Raw genomic sequence first — 11175 nt, 5'->3', positions numbered from 1 at the left:
GGGGGTATAATTATGTATAATGTGTTCAAAGTAACTATGCATTTTATTTGACCACAAACAATCAATAAGTGAATGGATAACTAGGATAACTATGCTGGTATAGCTATAAATGCAGGCACTAAATGTAAAGAATCAGAAATAGAAATCACAGTCAAAACAGTGCATAATGCATGAAAAACATGTAGAACTGGACACATGAATGTTAAATATCAAATTGTTGTTTCTCTCATAGATGTCAAAGTCATTTAATTTTACGCCCTTTTAGATGTGGTTTCAGCTCGCAAAGGTGCAAGAGAAATACAAACAACAAACCTTCTAGACAAGCCATCATTCTTCCTTATTCTAACAACATCTCCACTGCAGAGCATGCCATAGCAATGCATTGGAACATATTGATGGCAGACAAAAATATTGCTGAGATCATTGGAACTCATCCATCGTTTATATATAGTAACAAGGTCAACCTCAAGAGATCACTTTGCTACAGAACAGAAAACAGGAGAATGCTTCCTCATACCTCTAACTTTGAGGGCACTAAAAAATGTGGCAAATGCAAACAATGCCACCTCATAGATGAATCACGATTTTTCAAACACCCTGAAACGGGTGTACTATGGGAACTCAGGAACAGCAGCTCATGCCATACCAGGAATGTTATTTACGTGGCTCGCTGTCTCTCATGTCATTGTTTTTATGTTGGCAAGACCAACAGATCATTGAGAGAACGTATTAGAGATCATTGTTACTGTTATAACAGGAAAGAAGATTATAGTGCATTAGCCAAACATATGCTAACTAAAGGGATAGATCATACGTTTCTCTTTCAGGTTCTACATATTCAACAAGAATCAGAAAGACTGGGTGATACAGTGAATCTCACAGAACAAGCAGAAGTCAAATGGATACTTAGACTTTCTGCTCACAAAGGCATGGGTCTCAATAACACAGTGTCCCTGAAACCACATCTAAAAGGGCGCAAAATTAAATGACTTTGACATCTATGAGAGAAACAACAATTTGATATTTAACATTCATGTGTTCAGTTCTACATGTTTTTCATGCATTATGCACTGTTTTGACTGTGATTTCTATTTCTGATTCTTTACATTTAGTGCCTGCATTTATAGCTATACCAGCATAGTTATCCTAGTTATCCATTCACTTATTGATTGTTTGTGGTCAAATAAAATGCATAGTTACTTTGAACACATTATACATAATTATACCCCCTATTTACACAATGACTTTTTGGTGCACTCATATAGTTGCACATCTGTTCACTCCAGTACACAAGGTTTGAAAGTATTTTGTGTATTCATTTTACTTACTGCCCTATTTGGAGCTTTTACATGTTTGCATATTTGTCTGTTTCTACATATAAGGCTTGTAAATATTTTCTGCATATACTTGTACATTTTAAATTTGCTATTGTGTGTTGTTTTAAAGTGCTTTTAGTATTTTTAGTTGCATTATAACATCAATGTAGGAACATTGATTTTATCTCTGTGTATAACTTTAAATTTTCTATGACAAAGAGTTTGATTTAATCAGCTGACTGCTAGATTGATCACATGATTTTCAGAAGTTATATAAGCTGTTTTCAAACTCATTTGGTTTTAGTCTGATGAAGCGGATGGTAGATCCGCAAAAGCGCTTACTCATTTAATAAACTCATTTGCTTTTTTACTGGTTTTGACCTCCTTTGGCTTCACATTTCATGAATCCTGTGTTTGTGAACTTTGGACCTACTTCATGACCACGCTGACTTTGTTTGTTGTTGGATTAGCTGTTGAATGATACTTTATGCTGCTGCTGTTTCCTTTGGATTACTTACAGGACCACGCCTATCATGCCTGTTGATGGACTAGATTTTTAACAACTTTGTCGCTGGGCCTCCTTCACCAGAAGTTTTCTGTGAGTACTTTTCAATTTTGAATTTTGGCAGTTCCACGCGGAAGGGCATTATTTTTCTCATTTTTGACTTTTGGGCACCACTGTTTCTGTTTTTTTACACTTAATTCACCGCTGGAACACCATGGAAGGGTTAGAAAGTGGAGATTTGAGAGGAAACAACACTGTCAATACAGCCTTACAGGCCACCAGACTTAAAGATGTTTTGTTGGCAGCCTCCAATCCTTTGTTATTTATGGACACTGTCATCTCTGATAACAGTACAAATGAACATATTGTTGATGAACAACTGGTCAAAACCTTGAAAAGAGACATAGAAAATGCTTTGTTTAAATTTAAACGTTTACAGACTCAGCGTTTCCACATGGAAGCCTCCTTGGATTGCCATGTTATTCCGAGGGGTCTTTGTGTTTTAAATATGCCTACATATGGCAATTTATACCCCCAATTACTTAGTCAATGGCAACAAATCAACTTGGCAACCAGTAGAGCTTACATGAAGTTATTAGTGGATTTTTTCAGACCTATAGAAAATCAATTACTTGAAGACATTGTCTCGTTTCAGAACAGACTTATAGATCTCTATGGTGTGGATTCCACCGAAGTCTTTATACAGGAACTTATGGATCGGGTTTCTCTTACGAGCGTACCTTATTGGTCCAGAAAAGAAAGAAGTTAAACAGAGACATTGAGGATTTTAACAAACAGAATGTATTTGTTTGGCCTAGACATAATGACCACACTGTTGCGATGAATACACGTGCTCAAACAACAGACAAGATAAACCTCACAACAATGATTCTAATGAACATCTGGTATTGAAACCACAGGATATTGGTCCTAAACAGGGCATGGTACCTGGAACTAGATCTGAACAGGAAGAACACACTGCTGTCACTGCTGCATTAGACATTACTTCCCCTGAACCAGTTCGATCAGTGTACACTACTCCGGATGACACTTTTTCCAACCGACCAGATGATGGTTTGTCCACTACCAGTGGAACTAACACTGTCAATAGTCTATCCAGTGTAGTAAGGCGCAAAATAGAATTAAAAAAAACAGGCAATAACCATTTTCCTACTGCCCCTTTTCCGATCAGAACAGGGAGAAAAAGATCACTGGATTCCAACAACTTCAGAGGAACAAAAAGGAAAGATGTTTTTCCACAACAGAACCAACACACGTTGAAGAAGCTTTGGAACCAAGGAACTTAGTGTATAATCTTTCCAAATATGAACTAACTTCAGCTGAGAGCTCACTTCTCAACAAGGGCATGAGTTGTATACCCAGTTCGAACATGGACATTAGTGAAGCTCTACTAGCTGTTCGAGTATTCACGCGTAATGTTGCCCTAAAACTCTGCTTCAAACATGAAGCAGACAATCAACAAGAACATGTTTTATTTAGAAGAAAGAGCACTTATTTACCTCCCTCTACAGCTGAACTGGATGTTTTCCTTAAAGCAGTAGAACAAACGTTATATAATGATTTTACTCTTTATAACAAAAAAAAAAAAAAATCTTTCCCAAGAAGAAAAAGAAGCTTTGTTCAGCTTAAAAAACAATGTCCATATTACCATCTGTCCTGCTGACAAAGGAGGCCCGGTAGTAGTTATAGACTCCAGTTATTACAACATCAGAATGACAGAAATGCTAACTAGTGAAGCATATGAAATCATTCCAAAGGACACTGTGGATGAAATAATACAGAACATCAATAACAACCTAATTGACTGTAGAGACCTCAACATAATATCCGAGGAATTGCTGAATTTCTTCACAGTAAGGAGTCCTCTAGTACCTGTTATCCATGGATTACCTAAGGTGCACAAAAATCCAGTTGCCCCTGATTTAAGGCCCATTGTATCAGGTTCAGGTTGGTCAACTGAACCCTTATCTGTTTACTTAGAACATGAACTCAAAAAAGTTCTGAGTAATTACACTTACATTTTGAAAGATACAGAACAGTTCTTGGTCGACTTGTTTCAGTATTCACATCACAAACCAGACATGAATGACATCTATTTAGTCACGATGGATGTAGTTTCTTTATTCACTTGTATACCGAATCATGAAGGCATTGACTGTCTGAAATCACTACTAGGTGAACTGGTGAATTATCATCCTCAGAAAATTGATTTTCTATGCTTACTTTTGGAACTCACACTCGAAAACAATGTCTTTCTCTATGATGGCAAATATTATAGACAGAAAAAAGGTGTAGCGATGGGCACAAGCTGTGCTAACAGCTATGCGAACTTAGTGATGGTCACATGGGAACTTACCCATATACTTAACCAGCCAAACATAACATTCTATCGAAGGTTTGTAGATGACCTGTTTTTTCTATGGAAAGGTTCACAGGAAGAACTCGTAACACTTGTAGGAAACATCAACAAAGAGGAATGTTTTCTGAAGTTTACATTGAACTACTCATTGAACAGTGTCGACTACTTAGATACTACAATATACAAAAAGGAAGGTAGACTGTCTACTAAGGTATATTGCAAACCTTGCTACACCCCAGCATTCTTACACAGAACGAGCATGCATAACCCTACTATTTTTGGTAATATTATCAAGGGTCAGGCTATGAGGCTATCAAGACTCTCATGTGAAGACACATCCTTTCACAAAGAATTAAAACAACTTGAGACTGGCCTCATTAACAGGGGCTACAGTAAACATGACATTTCTAGGGTTTACTCTAATATGAATAACTATAGGCAAACGAGAGCAAAACCTTATTTCTCTGAAAGCAGCTCGCAAAGGTGCAAGAGAAATACAAACAACAAACCTTCTAGACAAGCCATCATTCTTCCTTATTCTAACAACATCTCCACTGCAGAGCATGCCATAGCAATGCATTGGAACATATTGATGGCAGACAAAAAAAATATTGCTGAGATCATTCGAACTCATCCATCGTTTATATATAGTAACAAGGTCAACCTCAAGGGATCACTTTGCTACAGAACAGAAAACAGGAGAATGCTTCCTCATACCTCTAACTTTGAGGGCACTAAAAAATGTGGCAAATGCAAACAATGCCACCTCATAGATGAATCACGATTTTTCAAACACCCTGAAACGGGTGTACTATGGGAACTCAGGAACAGCAGCTCATGCCATACCAGGAATGTTGTTTACGTGGCTCACTGTCTCTCATGTCATTGTTTTTATGTTTGCAAGACCAACAGATCATTGAGAGAACGTATTAGAGATCATTGTTACTGTTATAACAGGAAAGAAGATTATAGTGCATTAGCCAAACATATGCTAACTAAAGGGATAGATCATACGTTTCTCTTTCAGGTTCTACATATTCAACAAGAATCAGAAAGACTGGGTGATACAGTGAATCTCACAGAACAAGCAGAAGTCAAATGGATACTTAGACTTTCTGCTCACAAAGGCATGGGTCTCAATGACACAGTGTCCCTGAAACCACATCTAAAAGGGCGTAAAATTAAATGACTTTGACATCTATGAGAGAAACAACAATTTGATATTTAACATTCATGTGTTCAGTTCTACATGTTTTTCATGCATTATGCACTGTTTTGACTGTGATTTCTATTTCTGATTCTTTACATTTAGTGCCTGCATTTATAGCTATACCAGCGTAGTTATCCTAGTTATCCATTCACTTATTGATTGTTTGTGGTCAAATAAAATGCATAGTTACTTTGAACACATTATACATAATTATACCCCCTATTTACACAACGACTTTTTGGTGCACTCATATAGTTGCACATCTGTTCACTCCAGTACACAAGGTTTGAAAGTATTTTGTGTATTCATTTTTACTTACTGCCCTATTTGGAGCTTTTACATGTTTGCATATTTGTCTGTTTCTACATATAAGGCTTGTAAATATTTTCTGCATATACTTGTACATTTTAAATTTGCTATTGTGTGTTGTTTTAAAGTGCTTTTAGTATTTTTAGTTGCATTATAACATCAATGTAGGAACATTGATTTTATCTCTGTGTATAACTTTAAATTTTCTATGACAAAGAGTTTGATTTAATCAGCTGACTGCTAGATTGATCACATGATTTTCAGAAGTTATATAAGCTGTTTTCAAACTCATTTGGTTTTAGTCTGATGAAGCGGATGGTAGATCCATGAAGCGCTTACTCATTTAATAAACTCATTTGCTTTTTTTACTGGTTTTGACCTCCTTTGGCTTCACATTTCATGAATCCTGTGTTTGTGAACTTTGGACCTACTTCATGACCACGCTGACTTTGTTTGTTGTTGGATTAGCTGTTGAATGATACTTTATGCTGCTGCTGTTTCCTTTGGATTACTTACAGGACCACGCCTATCATGCCTGTTGATGGACTAGATTTTTAACAACTTTGTCGCTGGGCCTCCTTCACCAGAAGTTTTCTGTGAGTACTTTTCAATTTTGAATTTTGGCAGTTCCACGCGGAAGGGCATTATTTTTCTCATATATATATATATATATATATATATATATATATATATATGTGTGTGTGTGCGTATATATATATATATATATATATATATATATATATATATAGGGTCCATATCAGAAAAGCGAATATGCGTTTAATCGAATGCCTCTTCGGTGACGCATAAACAGCAAACTCTCAGAACACCTATTTCTTTCTTTCCCTGGGAAAGAAATCCGTAGCACTGACACACAAATACACACATTTTCAAACATTACAATGTGGGGTTTTGTGTCCCCCACCACCCAACTAAACATACCAACTCCGAGATTGCACTACTGTGGTGAAAGAGGCAAACACACGGGGAAGGCTAACTGATTTCTTTTCCAGGGAAAGAAATCGTTTTAAGCGTTCGCTCTTTGTGTCGATGAAGAGGCATTCGATTAAACACCTCTTTGCTATTCTGAAATAGGCCCATATATATATATATATATATATATATATATATATATATAAAATAAACAAAAAATCTGTGGCAGAACACAGCAAGCAACGAAGTTTTAAAATTACAATTACTTTAATCAAAAATAATAAAAGGTAAGCACTTTCACAAATACAATTTGCTTCATCAGACCTTAAAAATATATATACATCACTTCCTTTTATACCATTAACATTCAAATAGACCAATCAGAGCCCACCATAATAATTAAAAAGAAATAAAACACAATAGTAAAAAACATAACAATAAAAATAAATCATTTCCTCAAATTCCTATCTCTGTCTAGCAGTGATGGCTGTATTGTCATCAAGTCCTTTACCTAAATGAGACCTCAATTTAATAATACATCTAAGTTCCCTATTTTCGGTAGCATTAGAGATGTCACCTAATCTACTGCTTTCAGGTACTAATTCTAGTACACTTAATTTGAACTGGTGTATAGGCCCTAGCTCTACGATATGTTTTGCTATAGCACTGTAAGTATGCCCTTTTTCAAACAATATATGTTGTCCCTAATACGCTCCCTTAAGGCATCTGTTAGTTTTCCCATTGTAGAATGAATTACAATGCATACATCCGGCTAAGTATTAGTTTGTAGAGTATGTTCTGCACTTGTATCACGATGCTTAAAGTCAGTCCTTTCATACATACACACACACACACACACACACATATATATATATATATATATATATATATATATATATATATATATACATACACTCACAGAAATTAAACTGACCACATCTAACTGTCCCTTTATTTACGGGCGGTATCTCAGAGTGCGATACTGACTTTGGATAACATAACCTCCGTTTAAGGTTTTTAGTGTTTTTGTAAACTGCATATGGTTTCTCTCCAACTATCTGAGCTGTCAGTCTGAAGTATCCTCCAGTTCCTTTGTAATATACCCCTTATAGCTTCATTGTCTCTAGTGTACCCTAATGTAAATGGAAAGTTGTTCCCTTGTTTCCTACATACCATGCTGTCCAATATCTAGTGACTCTTCAGGCAGTTTATATTCCTTCAGGTCAGACCATTGTGGCAGACAATCTGAGCAGGTTCTTCACTCAATCCCTCAAATGGATGCTTCACAGGGATGTATTTCTGGGCATTGTTCACCAGTGGCATATTCCTCAAGTGGATCTCTTTGCCTCCCCTCTGAACCGACAACTTCCATTGTTTTGTGCCAGAGTCCTAGGTCCTGTGGTATGGAAGGTGGATGCCCTTTCATTTTGTTGGAAGGGGGTGTTTATTTATGCATTCCCTCCCTTTCTTCTCATTCTGAGAGTCCTGTTCAAGATTCAACAGGATGCTCCCAAAATCTTATTGCTGTCCCCCTTTTGGCACCGATAGCACTTGTTCCTTCTACTTCTGCATGTAGCCAAGGGCAATCATCACAAATCACCTCAGGGGGTGAATCTCCTCATACAAGACAAGGGCTTTCTCATCCATCCCCACCTGTCCACGCTTCAACTGACATTGTGCGTGATAGGGTTTTGATCCCTTAGACATCTTTTTTTCTGAGGACATGCTGCAAGTCCTGCAGGAGGCCAGGAAACCTACTACTAGGAAATCCTACTCATCTAAGTGGAAGAGGTTTTCTCTTTGGTGTCTAAAATGTGACCTGGACCCACTTTATGTGGATGTTCCTTTGGTTCTGTCTTATTTTTGTGAGTTGCTCAATGCTGGGTTGGCCTATTCTTCTACTAAGGCCCACTTATCAGCTCTTTCCGCTTGTCTGCCTTTGACTTCCCTGTTAGCTTCTACATTCGAAGCTAAGCAATATCTTAATGGCATCCTTAATATTAGGCATCCCAGGAAGCCTGTTCCTCCTCCATGGGATCTTAATTTCATTCTGGACAAACTGACTAGGCCTCCTTTTGAGCCTGCTGGTTCATCTTCCTTCCAATATTGTTCTTGGAAGACAGTTTTGTTAGCTCTTACTTCTGCCAGATGGGTATCTGAGTTCCAAGCCCTTATGGCTTGTCTGCCTTTTTGATATTTCATGAGGACAGGGTGTCCTTGCATACTAATCCTTCTTTCATGTCCAAGGTGGTTAATAAGTTGTCACTTAATTTGCCCACTTTTTCCCCTCTCCACAGTCTGACAGTGAGAGGGTGTTGCATACCTTGGATGTACATAGTTCAGATTTTATTTGGATAAATCTAAAGCTATTAGAAAATCTTACCAATTATTTCTTTCCTTTCATACTTGGTCTTTAGGTTTGGCTCTTTCCAAGCAAACTATTTCCACTTGGATTTCTAAGGCTGTTTCTTTTTGTTACACTTTTCATAGCGAGAACCTCCCTTCTTCTGTTAAGGCTCATTCCACTAGAGCTCTGGCTTCTTCTGGTGCTTTTTTTCAAAGGCTTAGATCCTAATTCTATTCTTGAAGCTACTACCTGGACTTCTGTGCATATCTTTACCAAACATTACCAGTTGGATGGCATCTCCAGAGCTAGGGCTGGTTTTGCTGATGCCATTCTTCATGGCTTCTTGGAGGACTCTACTGCTTCCTCCTCCCAAGTTTCTTCTTGAGCTTTTGCACTCTCCCATTTGTAATGAATACTGGAGCAGTGAATGTAAGGACATAGTACAGTTGTATAAAATCTTACTATAATGGTAGATGTCCTTGCCTTCAATGCTGCAGTATTCACTCCCTTTCACTCCCTTCCGCCTTCCGCCCCCCCCCCCCCACCAGTCTTGTTTCCTTCCTGAATGTACAGATTCTACTTGGTTTTCCTTAGAGTGCTGTTCCTATTGGGGCAATCAGTTCTGAGGATGGTACGCCTGAACATCATCTTTATGCACTTCCCTACAGGAGGAGTGTGTAAGTGATGTTCAGCGTACCTTAAAGCAACAGTAGTCTTTGGTAAACTGGCCGGTCGGAGGGCTTCATGGCAGGGAATCCCCATTTGTAAGGAATACTGCAGTGGTGAAGGCAAGGGCATCTATTGTTATGGTAAGATTTTACACAAATGTACTGCATTTGATGTACTTCTTGTTTCCATGTTGAATAGTTTATATAGTGTAAAGCTTTGTATTATACATTTAATTTTTTATGGGTTGCTAGTTTTCATGCACTCAGTGTGCAGTAATATCAGTGTGTATTTGTGTTAATGGAGGAGTGTTATGTACATTGATAAATGGGTATTTTTTCATTGATTGCTTGGGACTCTGGTTTTCTGGGAGGCTTACCATGTTCTTTCTGCTTTGCTCTGCAGGATTTTAGCTCAGCTGAGAAGATGTGGTCATTGTTGAATGTTTTAGTGTGGCTTAAAGATATTTTTTATACAAAATTTATTGTGTTTTCCCTTTTGTGGATAGTGGCAGTATGTTCTAGAATTATTTTTGTTGAGGGGTTGTGAAACCAGAGTTGTCACTTAACTCCTGTGCTGTATGTGGCAGTGATTATGGCCATGTTGCATTTCTCAGATACTATGTAGGTTTTCCGGATGGCTCAACTGAAACAATGGTCCACTTCACACAACAACATGGCTCCAGTGAGACATTCTCGTACATGCTTACAAGCTTACTGAAGGATGCTACAGGTAAGTGCATGTTTTATGTATGACGTTATTTAAATTATCTTTCATTATTTATGGCAAGTCTTGAGTTTGGAGTATATGGTGTAGGAAGAAATAAGTATGAATGAGGCATTCAGTGTATAGCTGTGCCATGTTTTATGCATAACTAGTAGATTCATAGGTTTTTACTAGACTAATGACCACCATAGCCTTTACAAGTCCAAAATCAAGCATAACTTTTAAATATTATTCTAATTCATGTTAGTAGAAGAGTAACTGAATTTTGAACAACATGGATTTCCTAAAGACTAACAAGTATGAAACTGTAATGTCTGACATTACAGACCGACTGTAATACTCAGTGATTTGCCAGAAAATGAAAACATTTAGGAATGGACCCCATTCCTAAGTCAAACTACGATTAAAGTTCATGAAATTAGTATTGTTTCACTCTTTGATGTCAGCCAAAAATGCTCTCACCCACAATATGCCCAGAACTCCGGCAATTCGTATGGAGTTACATGTATTGGTAGCATATTTAAATATGGTTGTAGACTCTTTTTCTAAGACCCATTGCTCCTACTACTATTGGAGCTATCTGGGTATCTTTCTTCCACATTGTTCTCATTTTTGCCTGCAAATCTGGATATTATATGACTTTGTCTCCCTGTATGCAAGACACTAGTCCCTGGTTGTAGCAATTTCAATGATCAATGCTACTTTTGTCCTCTTTTCTTGGACCACTAGATTGTTTTCTAGCATTTATCTTTTGAACTGTTGGCAATAAGTGATCCAATGTGATTT

The 11175-nt window shown here is 37.4% G+C and overlaps 1 protein-coding gene across 1 annotated transcript in view; it reads right to left on the bottom strand.

Moving 5' to 3' along the window:
• KIF24 (kinesin family member 24) overlaps nucleotides 1-11175 on the bottom strand; it is a 2255161-nt gene that overhangs the window by 573797 nt on the left and 1670189 nt on the right. The window lies entirely within an intron of this gene.

This window comes from Protopterus annectens, chromosome 1.part1, assembly GCF_019279795.1.
Source record: "Protopterus annectens isolate FY-2018-M chromosome 1.part1, PAN1.0, whole genome shotgun sequence".
Lineage (NCBI taxonomy): Eukaryota > Metazoa > Chordata > Ceratodontiformes > Protopteridae > Protopterus > Protopterus annectens.
This window is presented reverse-complemented; position numbering and strand designations above follow the sequence as displayed.